A 27458-nucleotide genomic window follows, 5' to 3' on the forward strand; every position below is an offset into this window, starting at 1 on the left:
ACGAACCCGTGTCCCCTGCATTGGCAGGCGGACTCTCAACCACTGCACCACCAGGGAAGCCCCTAGTATATATTTTTATACATGTTTTTCTGAGCAAATATATACTTTTATTTTCTCAAGAATGTGATCATATTCTACATGATTTTTGGTAACTTGTGTTTTCTGTTTAACAATATATAATGGATATTGTCTCAATTCATGAAATGTTCTTTTTCAGCAGTGGTTTTCTTTTCAAGAAAATCTATACCATTCCCATATACAAACCTTCCATCAATAATAGCGTCAATTATATGCAGTTATTCTTGAGGGTTTGGGTTAAAAGTCTGTTTTCTGACCTTCTTTCCTCAGAAAGTCACTGTTCTACGTTTTTAATGACTTTCTCCATATAGATGTGCCATTAATTGTTTAACCAGTTTACTTTGTTGATTGATGCTTAGGTTGTAACTTTTTATTATTACAATTAGCACCGTGATCAACTGATATTTAGTTAAAACTTTGTTTTTCTGAGAGAGGGAATTTCTTTTTTTAAAAATAATTAATTAATTTTTGGCTGCATTGGGTCTTTGTTGCTATGCATGGACTTTCTCTAGTTGTGAGAGCAGGGGCTACTCTTCATTGCAGTGTGCGGGCTTCTCATTGCGGTGGCTTCTATTTGTTGCGGAGCACAGGCTCTAGGCCTGCAGGCTTCGGTAGTTGTGGCTCGTAGGCTCAGTAGTTGTGGCACACGGGCTTAGTTGCTCTGTGGCATGTGGAATCTTCCCAGACCAGGGCTTGAACCCGTGTTCCCTGCATTGGCAGGTGGATTCTTAACCACTGTGCCACCAGGGAAGTCCCTGAGAGAGGGAATTTCTAAAGTGAAAAATATAAAGTGAAAAGAGGAGAGAGTACATAAATCAAACTGTGCTCAACAATATTTGACTTCGAACTGGAGATTATGATTAGGAACTTCAAAGTGAACTGGTGTTTCCTAGTATTGCCTAGTATTACTATATTGATCTGCATAAAGTTGGTGTTTTAAGAACATAATTTAATAAAAAACTTAAAAATCTCTTTCCAGATGTACTTAAAGGTAGTGATTGCAGTTAAGATTCTGTGCTTCCAGTGCAGGGGCGCAGGTTCAAGCCCTGGTCGGGGAACTAAGATCCCACATGTTGCACGGTCAAAGAAAAAAAAAAAAAATCATGGAATCTTATATCTTGTTAAATCGCTTGCCTTAAAAGAAGTCCAGAAACACTAAATACCTCCCTTAAGATCACATAGTATGTTTCAGTTTCTAATATATTGGTGTCCTTTTCTAATTCCTACCCCAACATTCTTATCCATAACAAGATGTCTAATATAAATGTAATGAGAACTATTTGCCTGTGGAACATCCATGATGATTAATGAAGAGATTGATGAAGGCAAATTACTTATTGTCAGTTGTCAGGGTGCACTTTTCCATAAACTTTCTAAGATATTGATTGATTGATAAGTTACTGTATTTTTCATCAGTAAAATATTTATTTAGGTCCATTATAGCAGAGGCTTTTAATTTATTTTTTGACAACCTAGTGGTTTTAGTATACTCACAGAGTTGTGTAATCATTATCAGTATCTAATTTTAGAACATTTCATCACCCCCAAAAGAAGCCCTTTACCCATTAGCAATATTCCCTATTTCTCCATTCTCCTAGCTCCTGGCAACCACTAATCTACTTCTATCTCTATGGATTTGTCTAATCTGGACATTTAATATAATTGAAATCATACTGTATGTGATTTATTTCTGACTTCTTTCACTTAGCATAATGTTTTCAAAGTTCATTCATGTTGTAGGATGTATGAGTACCTCACTCTTGTAAGTGGCCGAAGATTATCCCATTGTGTGGATATACCATATTTTGTTTATGCATTCATCAGTTGATGGTTATTTGGGTTGCTTCCACTTTTTGGCTATTGTAAATAATGCTGCTATGAACATTTATGTAGAAGTTTTTGTTTGACCATATGTTTTACATTGTTGGGTCTATACCTAAGAGTGGAATTGCTAAGAGTGGAACCTAAGGTTGTATGTTAACTCTATATTTAACCTTTTGAGGAACTACCAGACTGTTTTGCAAAGCCGCTGCACCATCTTACATTCCGAAATGCAATGTGTGAGGGTTCCAGTTCCTTTGTTAGCATTTGGTATTATCTGTCTTTTCTATTTTAGCCATCCTAGTGAGTATGAAATGGTATCTCATTGTGGTTTTGATTTGTATTTCCCTAATAACTAATGATATTGAGCATCTTTTCATGTGCTTTTTGGCCATTTGTGTATAGTCTTTGGAGAAATGTCTGTTCAAATCCCTTTCCCATTTTTTTAATTGGGCTGTCTTTTTATTCTTTGTTGTTGTTGTTGAGTTTTAAGAGTTCTTTATATATTCTGGATGCTAGGCCCTTATCTGATTTATGATTTGCAAATATTTTCTCTCATTTTGTGGATTGCCTTTTCACTTTCTTGATGGTGTCCTTTGAAGCACAAAAGGTTTTAATTTTGATGATGTCCAATTTATGTCTTTTTTTCTTTTGTTGCTTGTACTAGGAAACTGCTGCTTGATCTAAGGTTGCAAAGATTTACTTTTTTGTTTTCTTCTAAGAGTTTTGTAGTTTTAGGTCTTATCTTTAGGTCTGATAGTATTTTTTTTCCAATTAAAAAATTTTTTTTAAAGCAAAGGGACATGTGACAAAGTTCCATCCTTTAAGGATTTATAGTATATTGGGCTAAATTAAAAATATACAGTGAAAAAAGATAACAAGCAATATCATTCACTCATTTATTTGACTCTTACTGAATAACCCTATGCAGGAATTAGGAGTGTAAGGATAGAAGACAGTTCCTTTTCTTACAATCTAGTGAGAGAATGAAATAGATTACAATACAGGGCTATAAATTCTGTTTTACCAGTGTGCACAGGATGCTGTGGGGGTAACCAGGAGGGACACTGAACTGACCCAGCACTGTGCGGGTGATTTGGAAAGCTTCCAAGAGCAGGGAAAGCCTATGAGAGCTGAGTTTTGAAGGATGTAACCAGGAGGGACACTGAACTGACCCAGGACTGTGCGGGTGATTTGGAAAGCTTCCAAGAGCAGGGAAAGCCTATGAGAGCTGAGTTTTGAAGGATGAAGAGTGAGCCAGACAGAGAAGTGATTTTTAGTTTAGTAGGATGAGTGGTAAATACATAGTGTAGAGGTGAAAGAAATAATAAACTCAGAGATCTGGAGGTGTTTGGGCAAGATAAATTCTAAACGTGTATAAAAAGTTTTTTTAATACCTTGGGAAGAACTGGAAAGGATTAGGGTTTGAAAACAGAAGTATGTAAAAATGGGAAATGAGTTGTGAGGAATAAAGGAGATGATGCTTTTATACTATCAAAAATATATGTGTTAATCCTATTACCATTAATTTTTTAACATGAAATTTTGGTGATCATTGGCTATTTAGTATCTCTTTATTTCTAGAGTCTCATTAAGTCCTTAACAAATTGTTCTGAACTCCTTAATTAAATACACACTGCATGTTATAAATAAGGAAATAGTAATTATTGAGCTGTAAAAAGCAAATATTTAAAATTGACTGGTTTGGGGGCTTCCCTGGTGGCGCAGTGGTTGAGAGTCCGCCTGCCGATGCAGGGGACACGGGTTTGTGCCCCAGTCCGGGAAGATCCCACATGCCGCGGAGTGGCTGGGCCCATGAGCCATGGCCGCTGAGCCTGCGCGTCCAGAGCCTGTGCTCCACAACGGGAGAGGCCACAACAGTGAGAGGCCCACGTACCACACACACACACACACACACACACAAATTGACTGGTTTTTAAAAATAATTATAAAAGTTATACAATGTGCAAAAGTAATTAGATAATAAGGAAAGAAATAAGGGAGGAAGTAAGAAACATTCAAAATCCCACCATCTAGAGATAATTACTTAATATTTTGGTGCATTTCCTTCCTGACATCTTTTCATCCGTTTGTGGTCTGTATACAAACATACTCACCTTTAAAAAAAAAATTACAGAAGTAGGATCATCCTCCATATGTGGTTTTAATCTGTTCTTTTTAAATATCTAAATGCTATATGTTGGTATCTTTCTGTTAGTAACAGATTTATATAATCATTTTGAACTGCTTTATGGTATTCCATTGTCTGTATTTTTCTATTATTAATAAACATTTATGTTGTTTCCGGGTTTTTATTTTTGTTTTACTGTAGCAAATAATGCTTATTATGTTTGCCCACTTGTCTGATTATCCTTTTAGAATAAATTCTTAGAAGCAGAATTGTTGGATCACAAGGTATGCCCATTTAGAATTTAGGAACATATTGCCACACTCTTTTCTCCAAGTAGGTTGACTTTACTTACACGTCTATCAAAAGGGCACGGTGCTGCTTCTTTCTCCTTACTCTTGCCCACATTAGACTTTTTCTCCTTATCTAAGCTGACACGCGGATGATATTTTGCTTTCATTTATATTATTATTATTTTATTACCAGGGAAGTTGAATGTCTTCATTGTGTATTGGTTCTATGTATTCATCTTTTGGTTATTTTGCATTTACTTCCTTTGTCCTTTTTTTCAACAGGCAGTGTTGCATGGTGATTACTATTGAGCTTTGAAGTTTTATCTGAATTCATAATCCCAGTGAAACCATTAGCTGTGTGACTTGGGCAAATTAACTCTATGTCTTAGTTTCCTCATATGTAAAATGGGGAGAATAGTGGTCCTTACTTACCTCATAGGGTTGTTGTGAGGATTGCATGACATGTGAAGGGTCTGACAGATAACAAGCACTGCTACTAATCTTTTCACACTTGTGTATTTTTGTAGGATAGGTATAGGGTAGGAGTGTTTAAAATTAGATATCACCAAATTGCTGTCCTAAAAAGTTGTTCCTTTTGCACTAAAAACTGCATAACACTTTTTAGTATCATATCAGTATTACGATTGTGTCCAAGCTCTCTTTTTCAATGATCTGTTTCCGTATTTGTCTGTATTCTGAAGAAATCAAAAGATTTGTGTATAAAAGTGTATGTATTTCCAACTTTTTATTGTAAAAAAATTCAAACATACAGAAAAGCTTAAAGACTTGGTTCTGTGATCACCTGTATATCCACTGTCTACATAGGAGTTAGCAAAATTTCTTCCATAAAAGGCCAGATATTTTCTGTACTTATGTAAAGGGCCAGTAAATATTTTAGGCTTTGGAGGCCATATGATCTCTGTTACAATTATTACTTCTGGAGTTGTAGAGAGAAAGCAGCTGTAGACAACAGGTTAATGAAAGGGCATGGCAGTGTCCTAGTAAAAGTTTATTTACAAAAACAGGCTCAGCTGGATTTGGCTTGGGGTGTAGTTTGCCATCCTCAGGTCCAGATTAAGTAATTAACAGATTGCTATATTTGCTTTGTCTGTAAATATGTTTGTACATATGTATATGTATTTTCTGAGCCACTTGAAACTAAGTTGCAATCATCATGGCACTATAGCCTTTAATATTTCAGCATGCCGCTCCTAAAAATAAACAGTCTCCTGCATAACCATAATACCATTATTACAGGTAAGAACATTGTAATTTTGTTCTTTTAATAGAATGAAGATTATATAATGTAGCACAAAAAGTATGAAAATCCTTAGATTTGCTCCTCAGCCATTGGTAACCTATTGAACTGTCCTTGTCCCCATCCCTCTTTCCCTATCTTTTTCTTTTTAATAAATTTATTTATTTATTTATGTTTGGCTGCATTGGGTCTTCGTTGCTGCGCGCGGGCTTCCTCTAGTTGCGAGCAGGGGCTACTCTTTGTTGCAGTGCGCGGGCTTCTCATTGCAGTGACTTCTCTTTGCAGAGCACGGGCTGTAGGTGCGTGGGCTTCAGTAGTTGTGGCACACGGGCTCAGTAGTTGTGGCTCGCGGGCTCTAGAGCGCGGGCTCTAGAGCGCAGGCTTAGTAGTTGTGGCACACAGGCTTAGCTGCTCCGTGGCATGTGGGATCTTCCCAGACCAGGGCTTGAACCTGTGTCCCCTGCATTGGCAGGCGGATTCTTAACCACTGCACCACCAGGGAAGCCCTATCTTTTTCTTGATTTATTTCTTTAGGTAGAAATCTGTATTGGGCAATGCACTTTGCTGGTTTTATTTTACCCAGTTACACAGTCAAATGAAAGGAATGTTTTGACTTGTTTTCATGTGTTTGGTTTGTAGTTTTAAAGATCTTGGTTTTGTTTCTGTATTTAATGTGGTTTGAAAGAGAGAATTGTGTATAATTTATAATCAGAAGAAGAGATTTCATTAAGTTACACATAGTCTGTAATTTCCATATGGTTGTTTGTACTTGTTTACGTAGTAGAAGAAACTGAAGGAAGGTGAAACCAATGATGTGCTTTGAAAAAGTGGCCAACTTTTGAATTTTCATGCTACAAGAAGGAGGGAAAGTAATATAAATATTCGTACTATTTTCCAATTTAACTTATTATGCTTTTACTTGATGATAATATATAACACTTCAGATAAAGCTGTTCCACTCTGTGAAAAGTTGTGCTGCAAATTTATCCAGGGTACTTGCCCTATTTTTCTCTCCTCTTCAATCCCCTACCCAAATTGAGTACTCTGCATTGTGCCTCTTCCCATATCATCTCTTTGGCTATGGATGCAGAGTGCCTTCTTAATTTATCCTTTTAAAAACACCAGTTCCTCCCTGGTTAGAAGGAAAGAATTTAGTATGTTGGTACAACTGTGGTACTGTGGGCTACAATTAGAAATAATGTGCTGCAAGATGAGATAAGTCTATTTTTCTTAGATTAATGACATAGCTATTAGTGGGAGGTAGGTTGATTATTAAAAACAGACTCAAGATTTTTGTTACATTTCTGTGTTCTACACAGAGGAAGCAAAATGTATAAAATTAGGATATTGATAGAAAGTCCATAGATAAACCCACGCACATATGGTCACCTTATCTTTGATAAAGGAGGCAAGAATATACAATGGAGAAAAGACAGCCTCTTCAGTAAGTGGTGCTGGGAAAACTGCACAGCTACATGTAAAAAGAATGAAATTAGAACACTCCCTAACACCATACACAAAAATAAACTAAAAATGGATTAAAGACCTAAATGTAAGGCCAGACACTGTAAAACTCTTAGAGGAAAACATAGGAAGAACACTCTTTGACATAAATCACAGCAAGATCCTTTTTGACCCACCTCCTAGAGAAATGGAAATAAAAACAAAAATAAACAAATGGGACCTAATGAAACTTCAAAGCTTTTGCACAGCAAAGGAAACCATAAACAAGATGAAAAGACAACCCTCAGAATGGGAGAAAATGTTTGCAAACGAAGCAACTGACAAAGGATTAATCTGCAAAATTTACAAGCAGCTCATGCAGCTCAATATCTAAAAAACAAACAACCCGGGGCTTCCCTGGTGGCGCAGTGGTTGAGAGTCCGCCTGCCGATGCAGGGGACACGGGTTCATACCCCGGTCTGGGAAGATCCCACATGCCGCGGAGTGGCTGGGCCCGTGAGCCAAGGCCGCTGAGCCTGCGCGTCCGGAGCCTGTGCTCTGCAACGGGAGAGGCCACAACAGTGAGAGGCCCGTGTACCGCAAACAAACAAACAAACAAAAAACAAACAACCCAATCCAAAAATGGGCAGAAGACCTAAATAAACATTTCTCCAAAGAAGATATACAGATTGCCAACAAACATATGAAAGGATGCTCAAAATCACTAATCATTAGAGAAATGCAACTCAAAACTACAATGAGATATCATCTCACACCCGTCAGGATGGCCATCATCAAAAAATCTAGAAACAATAAATGTTGGAGAGGGTGTGGAGAAAAGGGAACCCACTTGCACTGCTGGTGGGAATGTAAATTGATACAGCCACTATGGAGAACAGTATGGAGGTTCCTTAAAAAAGCACAAGTAGAACTACCATATGACCCAGCAATCCCACTACTGGGCATATACCCTGAGAAAACCATAATTCAAAAAGAGTCATGTACCAAAATGTTCATTGCAGCTCTATTTACAATAGCCAGGTCATGGAAGCAACCTAAGTGTCTATCATCGGATGAATGGATAAAGAAGATGCGGCACATATATACAATGGAATATTACTCAGCCATAAAAAGAAACAAAATTGAGTTATTTGTAGTGAGGTGGTTGGACCTAGAGTCTGTCATACAGAGTGAAGTAAGTCAGAAAGAGAAAAACAAATACCATATGCTAACACATATATATGGAATCTAAGAAAAAAAAAAAGGTCATGAAGAACCTAGGGGTAAGACGGAAATAAAGACACACACCTACTAGAGAATGGACTTGAGGATATGGGGAGGGGGAAGGGTAAGCTGTGACAATGTGAGAGAGTGGCACTGACATATATATATACTACCAAGCGTAAAATAGATAGCTAGTGGGAAGCAGCCGCATAGCACAGGGAGATCAGCTTGGTGCTTTGTGACCACCTAGAGGGGTGGGATAGGGAGGGTGGGAGGGAGGGAGAGGCAAGAAGGAAGAGATATGGGAACATATGTCTATGTATAACTGATTCACTTTGTTATAAAGCAGAAACTAACACACCATTGTAAAGCAATTATACTCCAATAAAGAGGTTAAAAAAATAAAATTAGGATATCAGGAAACACAACAGCAGGTAATTCAGTATGGCTAAAGTAAGTACTGGCGATGGAGATTAGAAATATGTCTGAGAAAGGCAGAGCATGATCATCGTGTGCCTGGCTAAAGAATGTGACCTTTAACCTGATGAAATGGGGTAATAGATTTCAAATGGAATAGATTCTAATAGTTCCCCAAATGGAAATAGTAAACATTCTTTTCTGATTCTAAAAGGGACACATGCTTGTTATAAAGTGCAAACAAGTAACACCAGAAATGTAGGCATTTACTAGAGATAACTACTGCTAACAGTTGGGTGTGTGACCTCACAGAGTGGAATTTCATGATCCGTTTTGCAGCAGTGTGGATGGTGGAGAGGACCAGAGAGGGAGGAGAGTGGAGCAGGAGGCTGTTAGAGAGGTCCAGGTGAGAAATGAGGAGGACCTGTTTCTTAGTGGCAGCTGTGGGGGTAGAAAAGGGGCAAAGCTACATTTGTAGCAACGTGGATGGACCTGGAGGTTATCATACTAAGTGAAGTGAGTCAGACAGAGAAAGACAAATACCATGTGATATCGCCTATATGTGGAATCTAAAAAATGATACAAATGAACTTATTTGCAAAACAGAAACAGACTCACAGACTTAGAAAACAAATATATGGTTACCAAAGGGGAAAGGTGGGGGGGGGGCGGAGGGATAAGTTGGGAGTTTGGGATTGACATATACACACTACTATATTTAAAATAGATAACCAACAAGGACCTCCTGTATAGCACAGGGAACTCGGCTCAATATTCTGTAATAACGTAAATGGGAAAAGAATTTGAAAAAGAATAGATATATGTATATGTATAACTGAATTACTTTGCTGTACACCTGAAACTAACACAACATTGTAAATCAATTATAGTCCAATATAAATTGAAAATTTTTTAAAAAGAAAGAGAAGGGGCAAAGCTGGGAGGAAGGTCAAAAGATATTTAGGAGATAGGTGGGATTCAGTGACCAGTTGGATGAGTGGGATGAAGAGCCCGCTCCTGCAGCTCTGAAAAAGGCCAGGAAGGTAGCTGAGTGGGTTGCTCAGAACCTGGGTCCAAATTGTGGGGTCAGTGAGGTGGCATAAAAGGAAAAATAGCAGTTTTACCAACTGCATAATTACAGAGTGGAAAGTGTAACCTTTGTTCTTATTTTCTTCCCGTATTTCCAGGTTTATTTAGACAGGGAGTATAAAAGTAAGAATTCAATTCTGTTTTGACAGGTAAGAACTGTTATATCATGTCCTTTTCTCTTCCTAATTGTGTTTTTCCCTTGAATTAGTTGAGGATAGCAGGTTCCTTTGAGAAGTTGCTTCTGTTTTGGTGTGTAACTGTAGCATTAGTGGTTTTTAAAAAATAATTAATTTTATTTTTGGCTGCGTTGGGTCTTTGTTGCTGCATGTGGGCTTTCTCTCGTGGCAAGCAGGGGCTGCTCTTTGTTGTGGTGCGTGGGCTTCTCATTGCGGTGGCTTCTCTTGTTGCGGAGCAGGACTCTAGGCGTGCGGGCTTCAGTAGTTGTGGCATGCAGGCTCAGTAGTTGTGGCTCTTGGGCTCTAGAGCAAGGCTCAGTAGTTGTGGCACACGGGCTCAGTAGTTGTGGCTCGTGGGCTCTAGAGCGCAGGCTCAGTAGTTGTGGCGCACAGGCTTAGTTGCTCCGTGGCATGTGGGATCTTCCCGGACCAGGGCTTGAACCCGTGTCCCCTGCATTGGCAGACGGATTCTTAACCACTGCACCACCAGGGAAGTCCCAGCATTAGTTTTTATATTTCACAAATTTCCTGTTGGAATCTTTAAATTTTTATTCTGAGGAATTGGGATCAGAATGCGGTGGGAGAGGCACCTGGGCAAGTTGTTGGCAGAGGTTCTTTGACTCTGAATTAAGGGTTATTTGGGTCTCTGAGTAGAATCTTACTTTGATCAGGTTCTGCTGTGTTTCTCACCATGGGGAACAGGGCTGTAAAATTCACAGTGTGAAACCTCTGTTCTATGTTGTGTAAAAATATGCATAACAAGGCATTATTGGTGTGGACTCTGAGTTCTGGGACTCAGTGAAGGATCCTCAGTAACCAGGTGACTAAAATATGATTGGTTGGTTAATGGCTGGGGGTTTCGGAGCTAAGGCATTTGTTCCTGGGTGAGAAAGACTTAGGTTGCTGATGCCAACCTCTTTTGTTTTCAGATAGGATTAAACATGAACTTTCATATAGATAAAATTTTTGAATTTTAAAATATTCCCATAGGAGAAAATTTAAAGCTTTTTTGGTTATTCACCATTGCATTGAACCATCCTCACTGTTGGGACACTTTATTCTATCTATCTGAAATGTCTTGTGCCACCATTTCGGGGGACTTCTTATTTAGTTTTAGGTTATATCCTTTCCTGAACCTCTTATAAAGAGCTGCCTGGATACATGCACTGTCGTAATAATACATCTCTTTTGAGGCTTGAGAAGATCTGGGTAAGGATTGTTGAATCACAACAGTCATAGCATTAAATTAATTTTTTCCCTAGAGTTATTTTCTTGTTTGGACTCTATTATTATTAGTATTTTTACTAAACTTTTAATGGATGTAGTTACTCATCTGAGGTATTATTCTAAATACCAGTATTATGTGGTGAGAAATAGGCTTTCTCTCAGGGTCATTGATTGGGGTTGTAAAACATACATAGAATTTAGGAGAGACGTTATCTCCTGCAGTGTATTCTCCTACTTAATACTGGAGGGAATGAAAGAAGATTGTAATGAGAAAGATTTATTCTGAAGTTTTGCTGTTGGTTTTTTTTTTTTTTTTGCGGTATGCAGGCCTCTCACTGCTGTGGCCTCTCCTGTTGCGGAGCACAGGCTCTGGACGCGCAGGCTCAGCGGCCATGGCCCACGGGCACAGCCACTGCGGCATGTGGGATCTTCCCGGACCGGGGCACGAACCCGTGTCCCCTGCATCGGCAGGCGGACTTTCAACCACTGCGCCACCAGGGAAACCCTGCTGTTGTTTTTTATTTATGCTTTAAAGCTTACTTCAGAAAGTTTGAATTTTGATTCTATCAGTTGTGCTCTTTAAAGTCAGTTTTTTCCTCATCATTTAAAAAGTGGCTTCCTTATACCCAGCTAAACTGTTGTAGTTAGTGATGAAGCATATGGAAGCTAAGTTAATTGGTGAGTTATTTATTGATAACTTTCTCTTGGCCCCTATATTTTATGTTTATATCTAAAACTTTAAGAGCTAATGTGTAATGAGTATCAGTTGTTAGAGGCAGATATTTCCGAGCTCAGATCCTAGCTGTTTAACAAATTATGTATTATATTTCTTAGCCTTTAAAATGAGGTTAAGAAGTATCTCACAGAAATTTTATGAGGCTTAATTGAGATAATTAAATGTAAAGAACCTGTGTAAAGAACCTGGTACAGGGCTACATAGTGGGCACTAAAAAGACACTGGCTCCTCCTATTTTACCTAAAAACAAATGGAGCTCATAAAAAATGGAAAATTAAATCTCTCTTTTTCTTAAGTTTCATTTTCCTTTTAAAAAAATTTAAATGCCATCTTCTCTAAGCTTTCTCATCTCACGTAGATGAGGATAAATATGCTCTTAGTACCGTGGGGCTTTTTCAAAGAGCTCATTATTCTGTATTTAACTGCCTAGTACAATGCTTGGCACATAAATGATACTCAATGAATATTTGTTGTAAGGATGTCTTGCAAGAGAGAAAATGTTCTCTGTTGCCTTTTTCTCCTCAAGACCTCAAAAGTTGTACTGAAAAAAAAAAAGATTTATTTATCCACTCAGGATACTTGGTTTGTTTGGGAAGAGAAATGATATTTATAGTTAAGGAAATTAAGTATTATCAACTGGCTTAGAATCCTGATGTCTTCTAATATATTCCTTAATATCAGAATTTTTGTGATTTGAAATGAATCACATTTGAATTTCTTCTTTTCTCTTTTTTCCAGAGTAAAAGTTTAAATATACGCTTCATAGTAAGTGATACAACAGTACAGTTAGGAATCTTTGGAATTTTGACAATTTAGGTAACACAGTTAATAAAATTGACCTAATGGCATAGATAGTACACCATATCCTGGGTGCAGAATACATATGCTCTCCCTATTTCTTTTTAGTATGTCACCATACGTAGTTACAAAATTCTTTTTTCTTGTGATGAGAACATTTAAGATCTGTTCCCTTAGCAACTTTCAAACATGCAATACAGTATTATTAACTGTGGTCAGCATCCTACATGTGGTTCTTTATGGCTGGAGCTTAAGGCTAAGATAAGGCTGCAGAAATAAGCAGAGGACAAAGAAGTCATGGAAGGGCCCATGTGGCAAGATAAGGATTTTGATAATTATGATTTACATTTTAGAAAGATCACTGATAGCAGCATAAAAGTGAGTTATTTAATCAGATTCTGGTTTACCTAGGTACAAAACAAGTGGTCTCAACAAGATAGAGGTATATTTCTCACACTGAAGCTTTGTATGGTGACTCTAGTATCTGAGTTCATCAAGGACCTGAGTTCCTTCTGATGGCCTCACTGTCCTTTGGCATGAATTCTGTTACCTCATGGTCCAAAGTGACTGCTGGAGTGCCATTCATCATGTCCAAGTGGCAGACAGACACACAGCTAAATCCCCTTTCAGTAGCTTTCCTGGAAGTCCCATCCAATGACTTCCACTTCTAGCTCATTCCCCCATCCTAGCAGCAAGGAAGGCTAGGAAGTGTACACTCTTACGTGGGTATGCTGCCCAGAGTAAAACTAGGGTCTGTTACTAAGCAAGAAAGGGAGAATGGGTATATGGTAGGCTGCCAGTATGTCTGCTGCAAAAGGGATTGAGAATGGAGGTAGGGAGACTAATGTAGCCTAAGTAGTAATAATACATGTGTAATCTCTTACAAAAGAGATTGGATTGAAAGTCTTAAAATACAAGAATGTAACTCTGGTAACTCTGAGTAGAGAAGCTGTTCTGCTGGGAAACCTAGAGAAATTAAACTATTATTTTGATATTATACTCTTTAAGTTCTTGGCGCAAAGTTAATGCTTTAATTATTTTAACTTCTTGAGTTAAAAAATTTTTTTTCCAATTAAACGTTTAGTAAAATTAAATATTTCAGTACTAAGGAGGATTTACATTGGTAAGCACAGCATTGATAGTAATTACTTTAAAAAAAGTATATAGTATACTTTAAAAAAAAGTATATAGTATACTTGTTTCAACCATGTAACAATATACATTAAAAAGGGATTTATAGGGCTTCCCTGGTGGTGCAGTGGTTAAGAATCCACCTGCCAATGCAGGGGATACAGGTTCGAGCCCTGGTCTGGGAAGATTCCACATGCTGCGGAGCAACTAAGCCCGAGCGCCACAACTACTGAGCCTGCACTTTAGAGCCCACGAGCCCAGAGCTCGTGCTCTGCAGCAAGGGAAGCCAGTGCAATGAGAAGCCCGTGCACTGCAATGAAGACCCAACGCAGCCAAAAATAAATAAATTAAATAAATAAATTGAAAAAAAGGATTTACAGTAGTTTTTCTGGAAGATGAACTAACATAATTTTCTTTATCTTTTTTTATGCATACCTTTTTGTATGTTATAAACTTAACACCTATTACTTTTTTAAACAATTGTGACAACATATGTACACATAAAATTTACCATTTTAATCATTTTAAGTGTACAGTTCAGCGACATCGAATACATTAATGTTTTTGTGTCACCATCACCACCATCTATTCACAAAATCCTTTTCATTTTGTAAAACTGAAACCCTGTACCTATTAAAGAATAACTTCCCATTTTTCCCCTTCTCCCAGCCCCTGGCAACCACCATCCTACTTTTTTTTTTTTTTTTTTTGCGGTACGCGGGCCTCTCACTGTTGTGGCCTCTCCTGTTGCGGAGCACAGGCTCCAGATGCGCAGGCTCAGCGGCCATGGCTCACGGGCCCAGCCGCTCCGCGGCATGTGGGATCTTCCCGGACCAGGGCACGAACCCGTGTCCCTGCATCGGCAGGCGGACTCTCAACCACTGCGCCACCAGGGAAGCCCCCATCCTACTTTTTATCTCTATGAATTTGATGACTCTGGTACCTCATATAAGAAGAATCATCATTATTTGTCCTTATGGGACTTCTTTATTTTATCTAGCATAATGTCCTCAAGGTTAAGTCATGTTGTAGTATGTGCAGGCATTTTCTTCTTTTTCAAGACTGAATACTATTCTGTTGTATGTATATAGCACATTTTGTTTATCCATTCATCCATTGATGGAGACTTGGGTGGCTTCCACCTTTTGGCTGTTATGAATAAGGCTGCTGTGAACATGGGTGTACAGATATTTCTTTGAGAATCCCTGCTTCTAACTCTTTTGGCTATATACCCAGAAGTGGAATTGCTGAATAATGTAGTAATTCTATTATTAATCTTTTGAAGAACTGCCATAGTATTTTCTATAGCAACTGCACCATTTTACATTCTCACTATCAGTACATGGGGTCCCAATTTTTCCACAGCCTTGCCAACGCTTGTTGTTTTTTTCCTTAAAAAAATTTTTTTTTGATAGTAGCCATCCTAATTGGTATGTGGTAGTATCCATTGTGTTGAATTTTTTTGAAGGTTTAAAAATGTTTTAGTGAGTTGTGTAATCATACGACAGCAAGTTTTAGTAAATGGAAATGGAATCACTCAATTTTGCTACTCTAACACCAATATTATTTGAATGTTATTTGGATATATGTTCTTTAGTTTTTTTTAGGCCTTTTTTTGTTTTTAAATTTTTTCTTTTCATTTTGTATTATAAGCATTTCTCATTTTTTAACATATTTTGTACAACAATCATTTGAATTTTAATTTTCCAAGGAAATGTCACAAATGCTGAAAAATATATATAACGTGATTGAATACTTAAGAACAGTTTTTAATTGTTGAACTTTTTACCTGTAGGTAAGTGCTTGGTTTGTGTGATTTTAATTCCATAGTCTGGATGATATAGTGACTAAGAGTGTGGTCTAGAAGTAGACAGTCTGGGTTTGAATCGCACGTCTGCCACTTAAGGCTTTGTGCGTTTAGGCAAGTGTTTGTTTTTTTTTTTTCTCCTTTTAAATTAATTAATTCATTATTTAGGCTGCACCGGGATCTCTGTTGCGGCACGCGGGATCTTTTATTCGTGGCATGTGAACTTAGTTGCGGCATGCAACTAGTTCCCTGACCAGGGATCGAACCCAGGCCCCCTGCTTTGGCAACGTGGAGTCTTACCCACTGGACCACCAGGGGAGTCCTTAGGCAAGTTTCTTAAGCTCCCTGTGTCTCAGTTTTTCATCTGTAAAGTGAGGATAATAACAGAACTTATGTCAGAGTTGTAAAGACCAAGTGAGCTAGTACTTGTAGAGCTTTAGAACTGTGCCTGGACGTCGTACATACTAGATAAGCCTCTGCTCCATTATTGTTTTATTAGGTGGGCTCTTACCTCTGGTTTTTAAAAATATATGCAATATGCAAGTAGTTACTGTGTCTCAGGTCCTTAGCTTAAAATGTCACAAGCACTGTGTTAGAGGAGGGTGTAGTCTGTAAGGTTGTTTTGGGAATTAAGATACACCCAAGGCAGAGAGTACTGGGCAAACTGCTAATTTAGTAACATGATACAACCATCTCTTGGAGACTGTGACCTGCTGGCTGCCATTTAGCCCTGTCAGCTACTCTAGGCTCTTTTGACCAGCTCAGCCTTTTGCTTTGCTTCTTTGGGTTTCCTCCCCAGATTTCTTGGCTTGGCACTCTATATTCCCTGTGTTTCTCAGTTAACTTTTATTAAATTGTTAATTTATGTCAAATGCACTGATTTAAATTTTTGTAAAATATAACATTCTGTGGGATCTTCCCGGACCGGGGCACGAACCCGTGTCCCCTGCATCGGCAGGTGGACTCTCAACCACTGCGCCACCAGGGAAGCCCGACATATCATCATGTTTTAAGACAATGCTTCGTTCTTTCTTTCCTAATTGTTTGATGGTATTTTTAAGGATTTCTCAATATTACATAAAGATAACATGCCTTCCTCTTTTAAATTTAATAGCTAGTAAAATTTATCTGACTCCTTTTCTCATATACTAGCTGCATTTTCTAGTCTTTAAGCCCAACATCAGCAAAGAATGAAATGAAATCTGAGATCTAAATGTTTTACCTGATTAAATTCTTTTTTTTTTGCTATATAGTGTAATTTATTTGTATCTCATTCTTTTTTTTTAAACATTTTTATTGGGGTATAATTGCTTTACAATGGTGTGTTAGTTTCTGCTTTATAACAAAGTGAATCAGCTATACACCTGATTAAATTCTTAATTTTTTTTTTTCGCTGCACTGTGGGGCATGCGGGATCTTAGTTCCCTGATCAGGGATTGAATGCTTGCCCCACTGCATTGCGAGTGCAGAGTTTTAACCACTGGACTGCCAGGGAAGTCCCTAAATTCTTAATTTTTTTACATGAATGTTTTCTGAAAAGCATTTCATGTTTCATGCTTATATTTATTTTATGTGATTCAAACAAGGTAGATTTCCCCTATACTGCTTAGCATATGTAATATCTGGCTCATTTCAACATTGCTGTCAGACTTAAATTAAATCTTGGCATTAGAATATCTTTACAGTTCTACTTTTCCCTTTCCCCTATGCATGTCTGTTTCTAATTGTTTTTCTCCTATATTCCCAGCAGTCTCCGGTCCTAAGAAAGAATGTACCTTGAGCTGTAGAGTCTATCACATTTCATTATGTGAAGTATATTTTTCTACTTAATTTCTTATATATTCCTTATATATGTATTGGCTCTCTCACATGATTTTAAAAATTTAATTGTTATTAGCATTTTTGATAGTGTAAATCACCTATATTGGTGAGAATATAAATTAGTTAAGGCTCAACTTTTGTTTTTTTCATGTAATTAGCTGCATAATGTATAATGAACTCTGAATGATATCAGTATATTGTTGATTTACTTATTGTCAAATCCAAAATCTGATATCCTTGGCAGATATGTAGACTTGTGATAGGCGTTTGGCATTTTATGTTTTGGGCAGTGTAACTTTAAATCTACATAAACTTCTCTGCCTTTTGCCTCTGCTGTGTTCATAGATTCCAGGAGGGCTTCGTGTATGGACCTCAAGCGTTGGAGGTAGCAGACTTTTCAGCAGAAGGTAAAGCAGAGTGTTGCCTTCTGGTGTCATTGTGTGTGTGTGCTGGGGTGGGTATGTGACAGGTGAGAGGTTTTCACAAATGTTATCACAAAATAATTTATAATGGTGCATTTCACAAAACGTAAAGCCAAGCTAATACTTGAATAATTTTATTCAGTATTACTAAAATCCATAAAAAATAGAAAACTTTTAAAATAGAACTAAGGACTAAATTTCAGTTTTTCTGCTGTTAACTAAACAGTAAGAGTACAAGGAAAAGAGCATTAGCATAATGTATAGTATATGCTATCTAACTTTCTCAGACCTAATTTCACTATGATTTCTTCCTCGGAAGTTATCCAAGTCATTATTCATGTTGTATTCTTCCTTGCTGCCCCTTTTACTGAAAGATTGCTTCACAATAAATAGGCAGCCTAGTCCATGACTCATGACTGGAGGACAGACCCATGTGCCAAAAATCTGTTTCCAATATGCTAATTACCTCTCTCTTCAGAACTTGTTAATATGCTCTTCTCTCAAGTTAGTTCTTGTTTCAGTAGAGAAACAAACAGATCCCACACATTTGTAAAATATGTTTTTATAGAGAGTTTCTTAATGAGTTATTTTTCAGAAAATAATATGACATAACTTTCCTGGGTAATACTTCTTTGATTTTTTTTTAAAATACAAATATTTTGCCATTTAGGTGCCAGATATCACAGATATTACTTTCTTTGAATTTATGAAACCATTTATGAACTTTCTTCAGATGATACTTGAGTAGGGTTTTTTTTTTTTTAATACTTATAGCAGCTAACAGTGTTGTATTCTTAAAGTTAATAACGTGGCTAGTTTTCAGATAGATTCTGAATGGGAATTAGAGGAATGGTTTTCTTATGTCTTCTGGAAATTATATTTGTCTTGATATCAAGTGGCTGCATATTACACTGTATATTAAGGATATACACCTTATGTGAAGTTAGGGGAGTATATATTTATTGTTTCTACTCTGTGCCCTACACAGGATCACTCCATTTTACAATCAACCCAGTTTCACTATTTCTTTCGCTTTCCTTCTATTCAGAGAAGCTGCTCTTCTTAACTAGAGGAGTTTCAGGCTTTTCTTTGAGTTAGCTGCAATTTTACCTCCTACGCCCTTTCTCCTTTCTCCCTTTTTTTTTTTTTTTTTTTTAATTTTTTGGCCATGCTACGCGGCATGTGGGATCTTAGTTCCCCAAGCAGTGATTGAACCTGCGACCCCCCCACCTGCATTGGAAGCATGGAGTCTTAACCACTGGACCGCCAGGGAAGTCCCTCTTTTGGTCTTTTCACTTTTTTTGCGATACGCGGGCCTCTCACTGTTGTGGCCTCTCCCGTTGCGGAGCACAGGCTCCGGACGCGCAGGCTCAGCGGCCATGGCTCACGGGCCCAGCCACTCCGCGGCATGTGGGACCCTCCCGGACCGGGGCACAACCCCGTGTCCCCTGCATCGGCAGGCAGACTCCCAACCACTGCGCCACCAGGGAAGCCCGGAGGATATTTTCTATTTACCAACAATAGATTGGAAGTAATTTCTTTCTTTCTTTCTTTAATTAATTAATTTATTTTGGCTGCGTTGGGTCTTTGTTGCTGCGTGCGGGCTTTCTCTAGTTGTGGCGAGTGGGGCCTACTCTTCGTTGAGGTGTGCAGGCTTCTCATTGTGGTGGCTTCTCGTTGCAGAGCACCAGGCTCTAGGTGCGCGGGCTTCAGTAGTTGTGGCTCTCGGGCTTAGTTGCTCCACGGCATGTGGGATCTTCCCGGACCAGGGCTTGAACCCATGTCCCCTGCATTGGCAGGCGGATTCGTAACCACTGCGCCACCAGGGAAGTCCCTAGAGCAGCTTTAGGTTTACAGAAAAATTGAGAGGAAAGTATAGAGAGTTCCTATATACCCTTTTACTGCCTCAGCCCTATCCTCCCCACCCCCATCTCCCTATGATTAACATCTTGCTTTAGTGGTATGTTTGCTACAATTGATGAGCCGTTATTATTCATTGTTATTAACTAAATCCGTAGTTTACCTTAAGGGTCACTCTTTGTGTTGTATATTCTGTGGGTTTGACAAAATGCATACTCACATGTATCCACCATTACAGTATCATACAGAATAATTTTACTGCTCTAAACATACCCCCTGTTGCAGGAGAATGGGGCACAAGAGGTTGGTCATGTCACAGGTCTTGGGTGAGTTCCTGGGACGGGCAACCAAGTGAGGGTTCTTGGCTTCGCGCAGGGCAAAATTCAAGAGCAAGCCATAGTAAAGTGAAAGCAAGTTTATTTAGAGAGTTACACATTCCATAGGCACAATGCAGATGTCTCCAAAGGCAAGAGTGGCCCTGTGCTGTGGGGTGGTTAGTTTTTATGGGCTGGGTGATTTCATAGGCTAAAAAGTGGGAAGAATATTCTAACTATCATGGAGAAGGGGTGGGGATTTCTAGGAATTGGTCCACTGCCCACTTTTTGGCCTTTTAAGGTCAGCCTTGGAACTGTCATGGCACCTGTGGGTGTATTACAATGAGTGTATAATGAGGCTCAAGATCTACTGGAAGTAGATTCTTCCTCCATCTTGGGCCTCGTTGGTTCTAACCAGTATTTGTCATATTCTCAACAGCTGTGTCATTCTTTTAATGGTTCTGCCCTGCTCCCTTCCCTCCTGTCTCTCACATGTGCTCCATCCATTTATCCCTGCCTCCCTTCCTTTGAGCCCCTGGCAAGCACAGATCTTTTTTTGTCTATAGAGTTTTCCCTTTCCAGAATGTCATAGTTGTAATCATACAGTATGTAACCTTTTCAGTTTAGCTTTTTTCACTTAGTAATAAGCATTAAGCTTCCTCCATGCCTTCTCATGGCTTGATAGCTCATTTCTTTTTAGTGTTGAATTACATCACACCATCTGGATATACCACAGTTAATCTATTCATTCACCTACTGAAAGATATCTTGGCTGCCTCTAAGTTTTGGCAGTTATGAATAAAGTTGCTATAAACATTTGTGTGCAGATTTTTGTGGGGACTGAAGATTTCAGTTCATTTTGGTAAATATCAAGGAGTGCAATTGCTGGATTGTATGATGAGTATGTTTAGTTTTGTAAGAAACTGCCAAACTGTCTTCCAATGTGATTACACCATATCAACTTGAGTGTTGGTTTGTCAGTGTCCACAAAATAACTGGCTGGGATTTTGATTGGGATTATGTTGAATCTAGATCAAATTGAGAAGAATTTACATCTTGACAATATTAGGTTTTCTTAGTCATGTACATGGAATATCTCTCCCTTTATTTAGATATTTTTTGATTCTTCAGTTTTATAGTTTTCCTTGTATAGATCTTATACATGTTTTGTTAGGTTTATACCTAAGTAATTCATTTTTTGGGGTGCTATTGTAAATGTTATTGTGTATTTAATTTTCAATTCCAGCTTTTCATTGCTGGTATATTAAGAAAGCAATTGCTTTTGTATATTAACCTTGTATCCTGCAACCTTGCTATCATTGTCTATTTGTTCCAGGAGTTCTCTTGTTCTTTGGGATTTTCTCCAGACAGTTATACAAATACAATTTTATTTCTTCCTTAATCTGTGTACTTTTTATTTCCTTTCCACATTTTATTGTATTGGCTAGGACTTCCAGTATGATTTTGAACAGGAGTAGAGAGAGCAGATATTCTTGCCTTGTTCCTGATCTTATTGGGGAAACCATCTAGTTTCTTTTCATGACCTATGATAATCTCAATAGATTATCCTAATTAGTGATATAAAAGATGTGAAGCATTGCTCATATCAGGTCATAAGAGGACTCTTCTCCCACCCTGCAGTCCCTTTCCCTCACCTAAACTTCTTTGAGAAAGATAGGATTAAATTGATGGTTATAAAAATATTTTAAATGATGGGATTCAGGCACTTTTTCACATAATACCTTATACTTAGTAACTGTGCACATTACTTAGTCCCTCTACTCTCTGGTGAACTTCTGTAGGGCAAAGACTGTATCTCAACTATAACACTGTGCTAGGTATTTTACATATGTGATCTCATTTATCTTGAAAATTGTGCAATGTTAGTATTATTATTCCTAATTAACAGGTGCAAAAACTGGTACTGTGAGGGTATAAGTAATTTCTTAGCTGTGTGACTTAGTATAAATATAATAGGTGTATAATCCATCATCTAAGCTCTTTAAATCACATACTATGGAAAAGTTACCTTACGAAGTGGAATATGATGAATGTCATGTGTATAGTACAGAAATGTGCTTGGTGAATGCAGAGCAGAGAGCTTTGACCTCAGGCTAGAGTAGAGTGTTCACAAAATTTCTGGAAAGGTCAACCTTGTCTGATGTAGAGAAGAATAAAGGAAAGAGAGATCAGGAAGATCAATCAGTATGGAAAAGACCGAGGGCCAAACACAACAAGTATTTTGTGATTTGACAGTATAATATAAAAATATAAAAATTTCTACTGTTGTAGTAAAATGCAATAGAACAAACTGTGTCTATTATCTTAAATAAGAATGCCTCCATTTTTCTCTTAATTTCAACTGGATTTGCTTATAGGTGTTGAGAACGAGAGAGTCCACCACAGAACCATTGTGTAAGTCCCACATCATCAATTACCAACAACTTCTTTGCCGAGTTAGAGCAATCAGTGCAGCAAGTGTGGAGGGGAGCAAAAGCCTGGGGCAAATTGGAAGATCAGAGGAACCCTAAAAAAAGGAGCTTCCAAAAGTCAATTATATTTTATGTATCCCTTTCGCATATCTCAGTTGGTTAAGTACCCCACAACTAACCATTAATATGCTAAAAGCTGTGGAGTTGCAAAGCCCTAATAGAAGGAGTCCTTGCTTTCAGTGACGTTTGTGTTAGTTGGGAAGACCAGAGTAAAGTAACATAATTAGAAACCACTGAGCAGTGTTAAGCATCATGTAGTGTAGTATACACTGTTAATACTGTGGAGGTTCTTCTCCTTAAATGATGTTCTTCAGGGTTCTGTCCTCTCTGCTACTGTCATGAGTTTCATTTCTAAATTTTTTCACACTCTGTCTCTAGCCCACATCTTCCTTCTAAGCTCTAGGTTTATCCAAATGCCTTTTCGACATCTCCATTTAAACAAGACCACAGTCCTCTCAACTTCAATTTACAAAAACTTCCCGGCTGTTCTTTTTAGCTCAGTGAATGGCACCACTGTCACCCAGTTGTCCAAGTCAAAAAGTGAGAATCATTTTTGCTTTACTTTCTCTTGTTTCTTAACCACATGTTCTGTTGATACTGTTTCCTAGTTATCTTTCAGTTCCATCTACTTTTTATTTCTTCTGCCACCATTCTGATTTAGACTGTAGTCATCTCTTAAATTACTGCAAAGGCCTTTTAATGTTAGTCTCCTTGTTCCCTCTTCACCTCCAAACTATTCACAAAAACACAGACTGATTAAAATCCTTTTCTGCTTGGGATGAAGTCCAGTTTCCTTAATGTGGCTTACCTGTTCTGTTTGAACTGGCCCTGCCTTCTTTTCATTCAGCTTTAACTTGCTTTCCCCTATTCTAAACCAGCTTTACCAAACTTCAAATTCATCATTCTCTTTTGCCTCTGAGCCTTGCTATTCCCTTTTGCAGAAGGGGAATAAGAAGAAGTGAAGCTGTAGTGACCAAAAGCACAGACTCTGGAGCCAGGCTTCCTAGATCCTGGTGAATCTTGGACCTGCCCCTTAACTAGCTGTGTGATCTAGAGTGATCTAACCTCTCTGCTTTTAGTGTCCTCATCTGTACAATAGAGAGAGTATAGTATTTGCTTCCTAGCACGTTGTGAGGATTAAAAGAGTTAATGTGGTTGAGGCTCAAAGAACGATACCTGCCTCATACTAAGTACTGTATAAATGTAGCTATTTTTATAACTCTTATTATAAATGTGTTGTGCTACTGGATAGCATAAATTTTTATGTTTTAAAGGTGATTTAATGCTAAAAGAAAAATGCTTTTTTCGCATAAATTATGACTTGATTAACTCATTATTGTTTTTAAAATAAATTTATTTATTTTATTTACTTTTGGCTTCATTGGGTCTTCATTGCTGCACATGGGCTTTCTCTAGTTGCGGCAAGCAGGGGCTACTCTTTGTTGCGGTGCGCGAGCTTCTCATTGCAGTGGCTTCTCTTGTTGCGGAGCACGGGCTCTAGGCGCACGGGCTTCAGTAGTTGTGGCATACAGGCTCTAGAGTGCAGGTTCAGTAGTTGTGCCGCGGGCTATAGAGCGCAGGCTCACTAGTTGTGGTGCACGGGCTTAGTTGCTCCGCAGCATGTGGGATCTTCCCGGACCAGGGCTCAAACCTGTGTCCCCTGCATTGGCAGGCGGATTCTTAACCACTGTGCCACCAGGGAAGTCCCTATTATTGGTATTTATCTTTGTTCTTGTCTGGGCAACAGCTTTATTTTCCTAACTGCTTGTTTTTTAACTTTTTAGTAACTAGAATTTGATCTTAGGTTGATACTCCTATGAAATGGATCATCTGACAACATTAGGTTTACCTGAATTTTTATGCAGACTAATCCAGGTTAACCTATATGGAAACTTCTAAAAAAATTAATTCTTTATAGCTAATAGCTTACTTTTTACTTCATGATATATGTCATGTTGATTAAAGTTTCAAGTAAAGTCATTTAAAGGAATTTGCTTTTTCAAGTGTATTTCAGTGATCGTGGATTATAATGGTTCAAATGGTTCGGATTCTAGCAAGGATACTTACTATATTAGGAAATAGACTATCTGAAAGGAAAAACTCTGTTTATCTCTCTATTCACAACTCCCCTTACACCCAACACTTCCCAAATTACTTCTGACACCAGAGATGTGCAGGTTTTTTCCCATACTGGCCAATTCTCTGACACCAGCTGGGTATTCTACAATTTAACTCAGTTTCGACCCCACAGGTTAAAGGCTCAGTCCCACAGGACTGCCCCTCACTTCAGATGCCAGTGGCAAGTGTTGGGTCCCCCAAGTTGCCCACGACCTCTTACTCAGCTACAAATTGAAGGTTCCCACGACCCCTTCCTCAGGTTCAGTCGTTTACTAGAATGGCTCATAGAACTCAGGAAAACAGTTTACTTACTAGATTACTGGTTTATTATAAAGGATATATTAAAGGATACAAATGAACAGTCAGATGAAGAATATATAGGGCTAGGTCTATGTCCAGAAGGGTCCCAAGCACAAGAGCTTCTGTCCCTGTGGAGTTTTGGGGTGTACCACCATCCCAGCAAGTGGATGTGTTCTTGTTCACCAACCCAGAAGCTCTCTGAATTCTATACTTTAGGGATTTTTATGGAGGCTTCATTATGTAGGCGTGATTGATTAAATCCTTGACCATTGGTGAATAATTAAATCCCCAGGGCCCCATTTGGGGTTGGGGTGGTGGTGGGCATGCTGAAAGTTCTGATTACTTGGTTTGTTCCCCTGGCAACCAGTCCCCATCCAGTGGCTCTCTAGGGACTTTGCAAAAATCACTTCGTTAACATAAACTCAGGTGTGGTTGAAAGGGGCTTGTTATGAATAACAAAAGAGCTTCTTTTATTTTTATCCTTCTGAAGCTATTGCAGGAATAAAAACCAAATATTATAAGAAAAGATGCTCATATGCTCTAATCACTTAGGAAATTACAAGGATTTTAGGAGTTGTGAGCCAGGAACCCCCAAGGAAGACCCCACAATATGTTTTCTTATTATATAACAGTATCACATTCTCTGTTATCATAGTACTTAAGATCAGCCAAGAAAAACATGTAATAGCTTAAACTTTATCAAAAGAAGATTCCTCAGTGGTCTAGGTTTGGCTGAACTTTCAGGAGTATGGTGAAAAACTAGTATATATTTAAATTTTAAGCGTTGATTTTGATATCTTGACTTGTGGATTTCTTTTTTGAGTATTTATTTTTTCATTGATACTTATGATTTGAGATGATTTCATGAAGACTGAAATCTGAAAGTGTACCTAAAGGAGCAGGTTGATGATCTAGTTCTATCTGATCTGATAGTGCTAGACTAGAGAATGACAAAATATTTATATTTTTCTTCTTCCCTCCTAGAAGGAGATCGTTGCTTTCTGGTGAACTTTTTTTTTTTTTTTTTTTTTTTTTTTTTTTTTTTTTGCGGTATGCGGGCCTCTCACTGCTGTGGCCTCCCCCGTTGCGGAGCACAGGCTCCGGACGCGCAGGCTCAGCGGCCACGGCCCACGGGCCCACGGGCCCAGCCGCCCCGCGGCATATGGGATCCTCCCAGACCGGGGCACGAACCCGTATCCCCTGCATCGGCAGGCGGACTCCCAACCACTTGCGCCACCAGGGAGGCCCTCTGGTGAACTTTTAAATATGAATACTTTTCCAATAAAAATATTGGTGTTTGATTATTACTGTCATTTGAATTTTATCCCCCAGGATATTTTATTTTTATCTTTAGAATATGTATCTTTAAAAGAAGGTTTTCCAGGGGCTTCCCTGGTAGCGCAGTGGTTAAGAATCCACCTGCCAATGCAGGGGACACGGGTTCGAGCCCTGGTCGGGGAAGATCCCGCATGCCACGGAGCAACTAAGCCCGTGTGCTACAACTCCTGAGCCCGCATGCCACAACTACTGAAGCCCGCGTACCTAGAGCCAATGCTCTGCAACAAGAGAAGCCACCACAATAAGAAGCCTGCACACCACAACGAAGAGTAGCCCCCGCTCTCTGCAACTAGAGAAAGCCCACGCGCAGCAATGAACACTCAACATAGCCCCCCCCCAAAAAAAAATTACAAAAATGAGTAAGATAGTCTCCTTCTTCTTTTGGGGATGGGGAAAAAAAGCATGAGTCAATTATAAGTAATTGTAATAGCAAAATAGAGTATGGTACAGTTCTTGACAGAACTTTGAACAAAGTGTTTGCTCTACTAATCATGTTCTTGCAAAGCATCAACAAATGTCAGATATGACAAGCTCTTTTCCATTCTTTCCAGTTTGACTTTGCTTCTGCATTTGATGCTTTTGCCCAGTTACCTTTAATACTGTTTTTTATTATTTTTCTTTTAACTCTCTAACTACTGTTTATTAGTTACTTCCCTCAATTTTTTTTATTAAGAAATGTTTTGTAAAAGCAGAAAAGTTCAAACTCTAGAACAATGAATACCCACATAACCTCCAGCTAGATTTAACTATTGTTATCGTTTCTGCATTTTTTTCCTCTCTCACTCTGTATGTATATAAATGTATTTTTTGTTCTTATGGAACCATTTGAAATTAAGTTGCCCCTGTCATGACATGCCAGCCCAAAATTCTTCTACATTTCCTAAGGATAAGGGTATTCTCCTGCATAACCATAATGCCACTATCCTACATTTAAGACAATAAAATAAAAATTAAAAAATAAAATTAACTATGGTAAAATAATATTGTATAATATCTAGTCTATTGTCACAATTTCCCAAGTGTCCGACAAATAAACTTGTAGCTGTTTTTATATAAACTACAATCTATAAGGTTTTCGTGCATAATATTTAGTTGTTACATGTCCTGAGTAGACTATCCCTCAACCCTACCTTTTTTATGAGTCTCTTCTTTTTTTTTAGAAGTCAG

The 27458-nt window shown here is 38.4% G+C and overlaps 1 protein-coding gene across 2 annotated transcripts in view; it reads left to right on the top strand.

Annotated features, from left to right (window-relative positions):
- CDK19 (cyclin dependent kinase 19) overlaps positions 1-27458 on the top strand; it is a 181723-nt gene that overhangs the window by 19462 nt on the left and 134803 nt on the right. Inside the window, exon 2 of one of the 2 annotated variants that reach the window (XM_060115057.1) lies at positions 17793-17854. The exons of the other annotated variant lie outside the window; for it this stretch is intronic. The gene's annotated coding sequence lies outside the window, so the exon portion shown is untranslated. The remainder of the gene's footprint in view (positions 1-17792; positions 17855-27458) is intronic. 2 annotated transcript variants of the gene reach the window in all.

The sequence above is a fragment of the Mesoplodon densirostris genome, chromosome 12 (genome assembly GCF_025265405.1).
Source record: "Mesoplodon densirostris isolate mMesDen1 chromosome 12, mMesDen1 primary haplotype, whole genome shotgun sequence".
Taxonomy (NCBI): Eukaryota; Metazoa; Chordata; class Mammalia; order Artiodactyla; family Ziphiidae; genus Mesoplodon; species Mesoplodon densirostris.